The 13,291-nt window shown below is 40.6% G+C and overlaps 1 protein-coding gene across 5 annotated transcripts in view; it reads right to left on the bottom strand.

Annotated features, from left to right (window-relative positions):
• Nucleotides 1-13,291, bottom strand: part of il6st (interleukin 6 cytokine family signal transduce) — an 81,718-nt gene that overhangs the window by 48,227 nt on the left and 20,200 nt on the right. The gene's annotated exons all lie outside the window — the stretch shown is intronic.

Genomic DNA, 13,291 nt, shown 5'->3' with positions numbered 1-13,291 from the left:
ACAATTGGGGCAGCTCAAGATGGGCCACATATTTCAGGAAGGGTCATAGGGCCCGAGAACAGATAAAAGATTCAAAGTGGTAAGGGCATAGGAGGATTTAAAAACAAAAATGAGAATTTAAAAATAGACACACTGCAGTTCAGTCTGCAAGAATGTGCACTACCTGGTCATTTTATTTCTCTACCTTGCTCCAACTTTGATTTTTCTGTTCTTGAACTGCTACAAATGATTCTCAAGACAAGGGTGAGATATTTAAATAAAAGCAAAATATTGTAGAAGCTGAAAATAAAACTAGAAAATTCTGGAGAAACTCAGCCAGCATTTCTTCCAAATGCTGCCAGAGCGGCTGTGTTTCTTTGGTATTTTCGGTTTCTATTTTGTACATGTTTGAGGTACTTTACAGTCTTCTGCATATAACATTCTACAATTTTAAGATTTCTATGCTGGTTTGGTTTTCTTCTCTTGTTTCTGTCTTATTTCCTAATTCTTATTTCTTTGTTTTGCATTTGGACAGCAGTTAATCCAGTGGGAGGCAATTCCTAGCAGTATTAATTGATTTAAATCCTGTCACAGCAGGCAATGGAATTTGCATTTAAAAAAATCTCTGGAATGAAGAGTCTAATGACGACTGTGAATCCATTTTTGAATGTCATGAAAACCCATCTGTTTCCCTAATGTCCTATCGGGAGGGAAGTAGTAATCCTTACCTGGTCTGGCCTACATGTAACTCTATACTCTCAGTAATGTAGTTGACTCTTAAATGCCCTCTGGATAATTTGGGATGGGCAATAAATGCTGGCCTAGTGATGCCTTCATTGGTGAATGAATTAACATAGAAAAATAATCTACCATTTCCATCTTTACACACACTTTTTGTTTCTTTACTTATCTCGTTACTACTATTTTGGCCTTGGTTACAATTAGGAGAAATAGTTTGGGGAGGCAGTAGCCTGGTGGTAAATGTCACTGGACTATTAATCCAGGAGCCCAGGCGAATGCACTCAGGGAAATCATCAGTAAGATATTGGAGCAGAATTAGGTCATTCAGTCAATCGAGTCTGCTATGCCACTCGATCATGGCTAATATGTTTCTCAAGATCATTCTCCTGCTTTCTCCCTCAATCCTTGATCCTTTTACCAATCAAGAACCAGGTTTGTCTTTGTTTTCAATACTGCACACTCAATCACTTGGTCTCCACAACACACTGCGGTAATGAGTTCCACAGATTAATCACCTTCTGGCTGAAGAAAAACCTCTTCATCTCAGTTGTTCCTTCACATTGAGTCTGTGGCCTCAGGTTCTAGTCTCTCGTCCAAATGTAAACATTTTCTCCACATACACTCTATCTCGGCCTCTCCTTATTTTAAATTTAAATCAGATTGCCCCCTCATTCTTCTAAACTCCACTGAGTACAGACCAGAGTCCTCACCTGCTCTTCATCCCCAGGATCAATCTTGTACACCTTCCTTGGGACTCCTTCAATCTTCTCTTAGCTATAGTCAGTTCTGAAGAAGTGTCACTGGGCCCGAAATGTTAACTCTGATTTCTCTCCACAGATGCTGAGATTTTTCATCAATTTCTGTTTTTGTTTGATTTCCAATACCTGCAGTTTTTTTTTTAGAAAATTAATTTCCTATCTTCTACGTTCCTTCTTTGTAAACAGTGGTGTTACATTAGCGATTTATTGCCCATTTCCTAGTCATCTGGGATCCTCCCTGATTCCAGCGAGTACTGAAAGATCATCACCAATGCCTCCACAATCTTCTGAGCTATCTCCTTCAGAATTCTGGGGTGTAGCCCATCTGGTCTGGGTGGCTGATCCACTTTCATATCTTTCAGCTTCCCCAGCATCTTCTCTTTGGTGAAGGCCTCTATGCTCACTCCTACCCCTTGACTCTAAGTCCTGGTACGCTGCTTCCACTTTGAGAACTGATGCAATGTATTAATTCAATTCCTCCACCATTTCTTTGCTCTCCACTACTACTTCTCCAACCTCATTTCTAATGTTCACTCTTGCTTCCCTCTTACTTTTTATATATCTGAAGAAAACCGCTTGCAACCTTTTCTCGTATTACTAACTAGGTTATTCTCCTATTTCAGCTCCTCTCCCTTATTACTCTTTATTTAGTCATCTTCTGCTGGGTTTTAAAGGCTTCCCATTAATCTTCACCATATTGCATGCTTTTTCTTTTCTGCTGTCCTTGACTTGCCTCGTCAACCCAGGTTGCCTTCTCCTCCCCTCGTTATGTTTCTTATTCCTTGGTATAAGTTTCTGCTGGGTCTCCTGAATTACCGCCAGAAACTCCTGCCATTGCTGCTCCACAGTCTTTCCTGATGGCTCCCCTTCCAATCAACTCTGGCCAGCTCCTCCCTTTGTAATTACCTTTACTCAATTAAAATACCGTGACATCTGAAATGACTGTTACACAGGCAGCTCATATCAATTTTATTTAAAATAATAGATCTAGAATCAGTTTGGGTTCCACCAGGATCACTCAGTTCCTCACCTCATTATAGCCTTGGTTCAAACATGGGCAAAAAGCAATCTTGAATTCCAGAGGTGAGGTGAGAGTAACAGCTCTTAAAATCAAGGCTGCATTTGAAAGAGTGAGAGCCCTGGCAAAACTGGAATCTATGGGTATCAGGTGGAGAACTCTCCAGTGGTTAGTGCCATACATGACACATAGGAAGATGGTTATGGTTGCTGGAAGTCAGTCATTTCAGCTCCAAGGCATTATGCAGGTGTTCCTCAGGGTAGTCTCCTAGATCCAACTATCTTCACCTGCTTCATCAAGGACCTTCCTTCCACCAAATGGGGATGTTCACTGATGATTGCTCAACATTCAGCTGACAAGTGGCAAGCAACATTCGGGCCGCACTAATGCCAGGCTATAACCATCACCAATGAGACAATCTTAACCATCACCCTTGACATTCAATGGTCTTACCATTACTGAATCCCCACTAACAACATCTTGGGAGTTATCACTGATCAGAAACTCAACCAGACTCACCACATATACGCAGTGGCTACAAGAGCAGGTCAGAAGCTAGGAATACTGTAGTGAGTAACTCACCTCCTGATTCCCCAAAGCCTGTCCAGTATCTATAAGGCACAAGTCAGGATTGCAATGGAATACTCCCCATGTACAATACATCCACAAGCACCCACTCCACCCACCAATGACACTCAGGAGCAGCAGTGTGTACTATCTACAGGATACACTGCAGAAATTCATGAAAGATCCTCAGTACAGCACCTTCCTAACCCAGGACCACTTCCATCTAGAAGGACAAGGGCAGCAGATATATGGGAATACCACTGCCTTCAAATTGCCTTCCAAGCCACTCACCATCCTGACATGGAAATACATCACCATTCCTTCACTGTCACTGGGTCAAAATCCTGGAATTCCCTCCCTAATGGTATCATGGGTCAACCCACAGCAGGTTGACTAGAGCAGTTCACCTCCACCTTCTCAAGGACAACAAGGGATGGGCAATAAATGCTGGTTGGTTAGTGAGATCCACATTCCACAAAATGAATAAATAAAAAGAAAACAAATTAGTCTCAGTAACAGTGCCATAAAACTATCTTTAATTGTTGTAAAAACTCACATAAATCACTATTGTTCTTTAGGGAACAAAAACTGCCACTTCATCTGGTCTGGCACACCGGTCATAGAAATGTAGTTGAATCTTAAATCTCTGCAAAAGCTGACCATTTCACTTAATTCAATGGCAATGAGGAATAAAGAAGAAACAAATTTGGACTTTTATATGATCATAATATTTTGGAATGATAGCTTTGAATAAAGATAAATTACTGATGTCCCATTCTTACTTACTTCGAAAGATGAAAGAAAATTAAGATCACGTACAGGTTATTAGCATTGCTAATTAGACACAGGATCAATATTCCTTTGATTCCTTAGTCCTAAATGCAATTTTCAATTCCTTCTTAAAATCACACTACTTTTAACACCAATTGTTTTCTGTGGTAATGAATTTCAGAGGTTCATCTCTCTCTCTCTCAGTGAAGAAATTTTTCCTTATATCCATTCTAAAACAAGCCTGAGATTGTAACCCCTGTTTCAGGATTCCCTTGTCATCTGGAACATCCCCTTCCTGCATCTGGAACATCCTTACTGCATCGATCCTGTCTCGTCCTGTTATAATCTTCTCAGTTTCTGAGATTCCCTCCACCTCATTTTCTGAACCCCAGTGAATTTAGTCCTAGCTGATCCAGTCTCTCTTCATACATTAGTCTTGCTAACCCAAGAATCAGTCTGGTAAGTCTTCAATGTACTCTCTTTATAGCGAGAACATCCTTCTTCAGATAAAGGAGACCCAAACTGCACACAATATTCTAGTAAGGTCTCACCAATGCCCTGGTCTCACCAAGACATTCCTGCACCTGTGCTTGAATCCTCTTGCTATGAAGGCCAACATATGATTTGCCATCTTTACAGCTTACTGCACCTGCATGCCTATCTTCAGAAAATAGAGTACAAGGACACCCAGGTGTTATTGCACATTACTCTCTCAATCTATCATTTTTTTGCTACCAAAGTAGATAACCTTACATTTATCTTCATTAATCTGCATCTGCCACTCACTTGGTCCAAAATACACTAAAACATCTCGACATCCTTCTCAACTCAAATCCTCACTCAGCTTTAGATCTCTCATCTCTATTACTCTATGACTCTCCTTTTACCTCTGAAGATACTGTAGGATTTAGCGTATTTCCAGCATTTTCTGTTTTTATTACTGATTAAGAATGGGCCTTGGATTATATAAAAGTTCCTCACAGTAGACTAGTTAGCAAGGTTAGATCACATGGAATCACATGGAGAACTAGGCATTTGGATACAGAACTAGCTCAAAGGTAGAAGATAAGGGGTGGTGGTGGAGGGTTGCCTTTCAGATTGGAGGCCTGTGACCTGTGGCATGCCACAAGGATTGGTGCAGAGTCCAATGCTTTTGGGCATTTACATAAATGGTTCAGTTGTGAACATAGGAGGTAGAGTTAATAAGTTTGCAAATGACACCAAAATTGGAGGTGTAGTGGACAGCGGAGGTCACCTCAGAGTACAACAGGATCTTGATCAGATAGGCCAAGGAATGGGAGATGGATTTTAAATTTAAATAAATGTGAAGTGCTGCATTTTGGAAAGGCAAATCAGAGCAGGACTGGTACACTTAATGTTAAGGTCCTGGGGGAGTGTTACTGAACAAATAGACCTTGGACTGCAGGTTCATAGTTCCTTAAAAGTGGAGTTGCAGGTAGATAGGAAGTGAAGGCGGCATTTAGAATGCTTTCGTTTATTGGTCAGAGCACTGAGTGTAGGAGTTGAGAAGTCATGCTGGGGCTGTACAGGACATTGGTTACGCCACTTTAGGAATATTGTGAGCAATTCTGGTCTCCCTCCTATTGGAAGGATGTTATGAAACATGAAAGGGTTCAGAAAAGATTCACAAGGCTGCTGCTAGGGTTAGAGGGCATGAACTAAAAGGAAAGGCTGAATAGGCTGGGGCTGTTTTCCCAGTTGCGTCAGAGGCTAAGGGGTGACCTTGTAGAGGTTTATAAAATCACGAGGGGCATAGATAGGGTAAATAGACAAGTCACTGGGGTGGGGGAGTCCAGAACAAGAGGCATAGGTTTACGGTGAGAGGGGAATATTTAAAAGGGACCCAAGGGGCAATGTTTTCACGCTGAGGGAAATGGAATGGACTGTCAGAGGAAGTTGTGAAAGCTGGTACAATTACAACACTTAAAAGGGATCTGGATCAGTGTATGAATAAGAAGGGTTTAGAGGGATATAGGCAAAGTGCTGGCAAGTGGGACTAGATTAATTTAGGATATCTGGTCAGCATGGATAAGTTGGACCGAAGGGTCTGTTTCCGTGCTGTACATTGCTATGACTCTAATACATTTAAACTGATCAAACACCCCATAAGAACAAGGTAGTTCTTTTAAAAAGTAGCCAAACCCAAGAGTGTAACAAGGCACATTTTGATACTAGACTAGTATTCCATGTCTGGCCCAATGATTTAGGAACTGGAATTCAAAACTGTCCAGAACAGCTAGTAAATTTAAATTTAGTTAAATAAATCTGGAATACAAAGTTATGGTGATTATGTTGTGTCTCGATGTCTGTAAAAACGCATCTGGTTCACTGATTTTTGTCAGAGACAAAAATGTCAAGAGTTAGATCATCTCTTATTGAAGATGATTATTGCCTGGCATTTGTGTGCTATTTCTCAGCCCAAGCCTGGATATTGTCCAGATCTTGTTGAATTTGAACATGAACTGCTTCAGTGTCTGAGCAATCTTGAATAGTAATGTACATCCCTACTTTTGACCTTTATGATAGAGGGAACATCATGGATGAAGCTGCTGAAGGTGTTTGGGCCTAGGTCATTACCCTGAGAAACTCATGTAGAAATGTGCTGGAATTGAGATGACTGACCTCCAACAATCACGGCCTATAAGACCAGTATACCTCCAACCAGCAAAGTGTCAGAGACAAAAATCTGGTGTGCTTCCTGAGCCTGATTTGCAAACAACACTGATCCACAGTAATGTGACTCTTATTAGCTTTTTGAATGTTTGAAAAGCATTCTGCAGTTATGGATGGGCAAGAATTTCTGACATCAAGGAGTCACAAAAAAAACTGGCATCAATGGAATTCAGGGATTAAACTCTTTGCTGGTTGGAGGTATACTGGTCTTATAGGCCGTGATTGTTGGAGGTCAGTCATCTCAATTCCAGCACATTTCTACATGAGTTTCTCAGGGTAATGACCTAGGCCCAAACACCTTCAGCAGCTTCATCCATGATGTTCCCTCTATCATAAAGGTCAAAAGTAGGGATGTACATTACTATTCAAGATTGCTCAGACACTGAAGCAGTTCATGTTCAAATTCAACAAGATCTGGACAATATCCAGGCTTGGGCTGAGAAATAGCACACAAATGCCAGGCAATAATCATCTTCAATAAGAGATTATCTAACTCTTGACATTCAATTGTGTTACCTTCACTGAATCCTCCACTACAACATCTTGGGATTCACCAATGGCCAGAATGTCAACTGGACATTCCATATCAATATAATGGCTACAATGAACAGGTCGGAGATTATGAATACTGCAATAAGTAACTCACCCCCGGACTTCCAAATCCTGCACAGCAACTACCAGGCACAATTTGGGAATGTGATGGAATACTCCCCACTTGTCACGATGGATGCTTTCATTTAACTGTTCCTATGTTTTCGAATGGTGCCGTTGATGAACTTCACAGTAAATGCAGGAGAATATTCCCCTGTTGAATACAATAACTCACTGCCCCACAAAAGCACTTCCTTATAAATAGAGGAAGAGATCGCATTTTGCTGGGGATTGATTTCTCAACTACATTTTTAAAAATTTTATTTTTGACCAGCAGAATGCTTTCTAGTTTAGAAATCCATCGCTATTTAGAGTCTCTAGCACAAATTAATGAGAAATCAATGCCTATCTCTGGTGACTTATTTTTGCTCAAATGCATACACATTATGTATGATTATATCCCAAATGACCTACTCCACAGAGCTTCACTGCTCAGCAGAGACTCTCAAATCCACATGTTGAAGTACTCAGATTAAACTAAACTAACTAAAGCTATGCAGTGTTATAATGGTTCCAGCCCACTTTCAATTGAGCACTTTTTTTTCAAAGATTATCTGTAGTTATCAGGGAACAATCATAGCTCCCATTATTGTTTTTTAAAAAAACTCAAAAATAAAATGTCATTGAGCAAGGTAAGACACAGCCAACGGTGGAATAATGCACAAAACTGGAGAAATGGATAGGCCTATTGGAAGTTGCAGATCTGCAAGTTAGAAACAGAAATTGAAATGGTCTTGAAGAGATTTAAAACAAGGATGAGAATTTTAAATGAGACACTGGGATACCATACACCATTCTAGGTCAGTAGAAATTCAAGTGTTTGTGGGTCTTTTTGGTAGGATAGGATATAAGCATAAGTTAGTATACAGAGTATGAAGTTGAGAGACTAACCAAAAGTGAACTAGGAAATAAAACCAGGTCTGGAAGCAAAAGACAATGAATTTCAACTTCAAAAACTTACTGAGACAGGCAGAAAATAGCATGGAGACAAAAAAGTGAGTAAGATCAGTTAATGCATTCGAAGTTATGGTAGGAAAAATATGGTACGAGTGAAACACATCCCAGTTTAATTTTGATAATAAAAAGTTGTTGTCGGCACCAAGATTGAACTGTCCAATAGTTTGAATTAGGTAACATATTTTGCAAAAAAGATAACATTTCATGCAAGAACAGATAATATAAATTAAGCAACATTGCCTTGAACACTGCAGTTGCAAAAGCATTCCCAACACTTAAAGATGCACAAAATATTGGAGCACTTCAACTAGCAACAACCACCTGCCTGACTGAATACTTTAATTTTATTGAAAATGAAAGATGTTGTGAAACTTGAAAGGGTTCAGAAAAAAGATTTATGAAATGTTGCCGGGGTGGAAAATTTGAGCTATGGGGAGAGGCTCAATAACAGGTTGGGGTTATTTTCCCTGGAGTTCAAAACTAGAGGGCACAGGTTTAAGGTGAGAGGGTAAAGACATAAAAGGGACCCAAGGGGCAATGTTTTCATGCAGAGGGTGGTGTGTGTATGGAATGAACTGCCAGAGGAAGTGGAGGAGGTTGGTACAATTACAACATTTAAAAGGTATCTGGATGGGTATATGAATAGGGAAGGTTTAGAGGGATAAGGGCTGAATGCTGGCAAATAGGACTAGGTTAATTTAGGATATCTGGTCGGCATAGACGGTTTGGACCAAAGGCTCTGTTTCCGTCCTGTAGGTTTCGATAACTATTAACTTAGTGGTTGGCAAGTCAAGAAGATATGACATGATGTGAATAATAGGTTTTTATTATATTTCTTTTGTTCACGTTTAACACTATATACATCGCCAGTTTGTATGTCAGTCATTAACCATAGTTCACAAATGCCACAAAAAATATTGAGCACGCTGGTGTAAAAATTTCTAACCATGATTACTATGTTTCCTCGTAAAATCTCAATATTATAATCGTACAGACTGTAGCTCAAAAGTATGCCATTCTGTGAAGCTACTGACCTATACCAAATTTTCAGTACATTAAAACGGATTGCTGCTCCCTTTCTCGCCCTTCCATTTACGGTTTTTCCTGAAATGCCTTATGTTGCCATACTTTTCTTTCTTTAAGCAAAAGGATTGTGATACTTCTTAAGCAACATTTTCACAGCCATGTCTGATGCTACTCTAGTAACTCTATAATCACTGTTAGTTAAATAAGCAAGATTTAAATATTTTGTTAGAATAAGCAAACACTGGTTTTAACATATTTGTAGAAATTTTCCGCTAGCTACTTCTTTGTTAGCTCCCTGTTCTATTTTTTGCATGTCTTTTTTTCCAAATACATTAAACCTCCCAATGTGTACACTTAAAGTCATAGTTAAGGAGAGGTACAGCATGGAAACAGATCCTTTGGTCCAACCCGTCCTTGCCGATCAAATATCCTCTCATATAGTCTCATTTGTCAGCACTTGGCCTATATCCCTCTAAATCCTTCCTATTCATTTACCTGTCCAGATGCCTTTCAAATGCTGCAATTGTACCAGCCTCCACCACTTCCTCTGGCAGCTCATTCTATACATGTATCACCCTTTGTGTGATAAAGTTGCCCCCTTAGGTCCCTTTTATATTTTTCCCCTCTCACCCTAAACCTATGCCCACTAGTTCTGGACTCCCCCACCCCAGGGAAAAGACTTTGTCTATTTATCCTATCTGCGCCCCTCATGATTTTATAAACTTCTACAAGGTCACCCTCTGATGCTCCAGGAAAAACAGCCCCAGCCTATTCAGCCTCTTCCTATAGATCAAATCCTCCAATCTTGGCAAAAACAACCAGTATGAAACAAAACTGCCAACTGCATGAATTTGAAACTGCTTCATACACAAGATTAATCAAAATATGACTCCGTAATCAAACCAGCCCTCAAAATGACATAAAACAATTACTTGAACAGAAAAACAAAACAATTAACTATTTTGACAAATGATGTGATTATATCACAGTAAACCTGCATTTAAACATAACACTGCTACAGGTTCATGTCAGTTCATTTTAAAATTACATCCCAAATATCAGATCTGCCGATCATGGTAGCTGCATTCCTAAGTTCCAATACATGCACATTTGACTACTATACAAACACTAAAACAAAATAATTTCTGGTTGAGAGTAACTACTGGAATACTCACATTCACTACAGATGTATTACACAGAGCACAGAAGAAAAATACAAACATTCAGTCTTGTCCTTGCCAGCATTTACTCTTTGCAGGCAAAATCCTTTCTTCGATAAATGGAGGGGGGGGGGGGGGGGGGTTCTCAGCTACCTTCTTCCCAGCCCCACCCCACCCTGCCATTTATCTCTCCACTGCCCGAGCCTCCCAGCCTCGGCTTTTGCCCGAAATGTCGATTTTCCTGCTTCTCAGATGCTGCCTGACCAGCTATACTTTTCCAGCACCAGTCTTAACCTTGACATAGAACATAGAATTACTGCAGTGTGGAAACAGGCCAATGAGTCCACTCCGATCCTCCAAACAGCATCCCACCCAGACCCACCCCTCTAGCCTATCTCTGTAATCCTGCATTTCCTATTGCTAACACACTTAACATACATATCCCTGAACAGTATGGGTAATTTAGCATTGCCAATCCACCTAACATGCACATCGCCAGAGGAAACCGTAGCATCTGGCAGAAACCCACACAGACATGGGGAAAACATGTAAACTTCGCACAGAGGGTGGATTCAAACTCAGGTTTCTGGCACTGTCAGACAACAGTGCTAATAACCACTGAGCCACTGTGCTGACCATGAAGTGAGAGGTTATCCACTATAGTCAGAATCTCAGAATGCGTTGGATGCCAGGGCAGTTAAATAATTTTTAAAATGAGGAGACAGACAGATTTTTAATTAGTAACAGGCTGAAGGGTTATGGGAAGCAGTAGGAAAGTGGAGTTGAGACCAAAATGAAAATCAGCCAGGACTGTATTAAATGGTGAAGCAGGCTGGAGGGGCTGAATTGCTTACTTTTCCTCTCAGTTCTTGAATGCTTTTAACTTGTAACTTTGCAAATAAATATAAGTCATGCAAAGTTATAGTTCTACTCTCACCAACTTCCTGGAATAAAACATAACTAACAGGAGAGTAGACTCCACTAAAGTCCCCACAAATCCATGATATGGAACCCAGCATGTCAGTGCACACGAGGCTTAAGTATTTGATGGTATCTTTTAACAGAATGCTGACTGAATGATCTATCCTGGTCTCCTGAGCTCCCCAACATCACCAAGTGATTTCAAGAAATGGTGGACTGCACAGGAGACAGCAAAAGGTTGTGGTATTTGATAAATATTCAGCAGTCCAGCAGAAGTGTTATGTTACAGAAATGGCCATGCCCACAATCTCTTTCCACAAAATTCTGGGACACACCTGATCAGATCCTAAGGATTTATCCATCTTTATGCATTTGAACACCTCCTCTTCTATAATAATATTGACACTTCAGAATATTGATCTCTAGCTTCCATTTGCTTCCCCACAGTAAAGACTGACATGAAATGCTCGTGTAGTATTTCACCTACATCCTTTGACTCCACACACAGACAGCCACATTGATCTTTAAAGGGGTCCTATTCTCTCCTTAGTTATACTTTTGCCCTTAAATGCATTTGTAGGATCTCTTTGGATTCTCCTTAACCCCATTTGTAAAGGATCTCTCATGGTTGGGACAGCTTGGTGCCTCAGTGGTTAGCACTGCAGCCTCACAGCGCCAGGGACCCAAGTTCGATTCCAGTCTTGGGTGACTACATGGAGTTTGCACATTATCCCTGTGTCTGCATGGGGTTTCTTGGGGTACTCTGGTTTCCTCCCACAATCCAAAGATGTGCAGGTCAGGTGAATTGGCCATGCTAAATTGCCCATAGTGTTAGGTACATTAGTCAGAGGGAAATGGGTCTGGGTGGATTACTCTTCGGAGGGTCAGTGTACACTTGTTGGGCCAAATGGCCTGTTTCCATACTGTAGGGAATCTAATCTAGTCTCCTTTTTGCCATCCTGATTGCCCTGCCCCGCCGCCCCCCCCCCCCCCTCCCCAAGTATACTCCTACTGCTTTTATACTTTCTAGGGATTCACTCAATCCTAATTTTCTCTACCTGACATATTGCCTCCTTACTTTTCTTGATTAGAGCCTCAATTTCTCTAGTCATCCAGCATTCCCTACACCCATCCCCCTTGCCCTTCGCACTAGTACAAACATACTGTCTCTGAACTCTTGTTATCTCATTTTTGATGGTATCCCACTTTCAACCATCACTTTACTGGCAAATAGCCTCTCCCAAACAACTTTTGAAAGTTCCTATCCAATATGTCAAAATTGGCCTTTCTCCAATTTAGAACTTTAACGTCAGGTCTATCCTCTTCCACAACTATTTTAAAACTACATTGAATCATCCTGGGCATTACCTTTGACCAGAAACTTAGCTGGACTGATCACTGAAATATTGACAGGCTAAAGGCAAGGAATACAACTCATATCCTTGTCAAGATCTACAAGGCACAAGTTGGCAGCATGATGGAATAATCACTACTTGCGTGAAAGAATGAAGACTCAAATATAAACAGCTTAATCCAGGACAAAACACACTACCTAATAAGCAACACTCCTGCCCTATCCCCATCTACAATCTCATTCATTTACTCCTTTACAATCAGCACAATGTGGACCATATACAAGATGCAGTGCAGAAACTTATCAAGCTCTTTTGATAGAACATACGTTTGAAAGATTCTATCACCTGAAGGACAGTAGACACCCAACCTACAGTTCTACGATTCTGAGGAACTTATTACTGCAAGAGAGTTTTCAATTTGGCCCATCATGTGTGCACCATTTCTCTGAATGGCACTAAGTGAATTGCTCATTCTCGCTCGATTCTTCTGCAATCCTATTGTTTTTCTTTTCAGATAAGAGTCAAATTCCCTCGAATGCTTTGAACTTGCCTCCACACCACAAGGCAGTGCAATCTGGACCTTAACCATTCATTCAATGAAGGTTTTTCTCATTTCACTTGCTCGATTTGCCCATCGCGTTAAATCCATGTCCTCTCATTCTTCGTCCTTTCATCAATGAGATGGTTTCCAAT

Source organism: Chiloscyllium plagiosum, unplaced genomic scaffold, assembly GCF_037043375.1.
Source record: "Chiloscyllium plagiosum isolate Xiang-an unplaced genomic scaffold, Cpla_swu_hap1 HiC_scaffold_1, whole genome shotgun sequence".
Lineage (NCBI taxonomy): Eukaryota > Metazoa > Chordata > Chondrichthyes > Orectolobiformes > Hemiscylliidae > Chiloscyllium > Chiloscyllium plagiosum.
The sequence above is the reverse complement of the archived record's forward strand: the minus strand, read 5'-3'. Positions and strand labels throughout refer to the sequence as shown.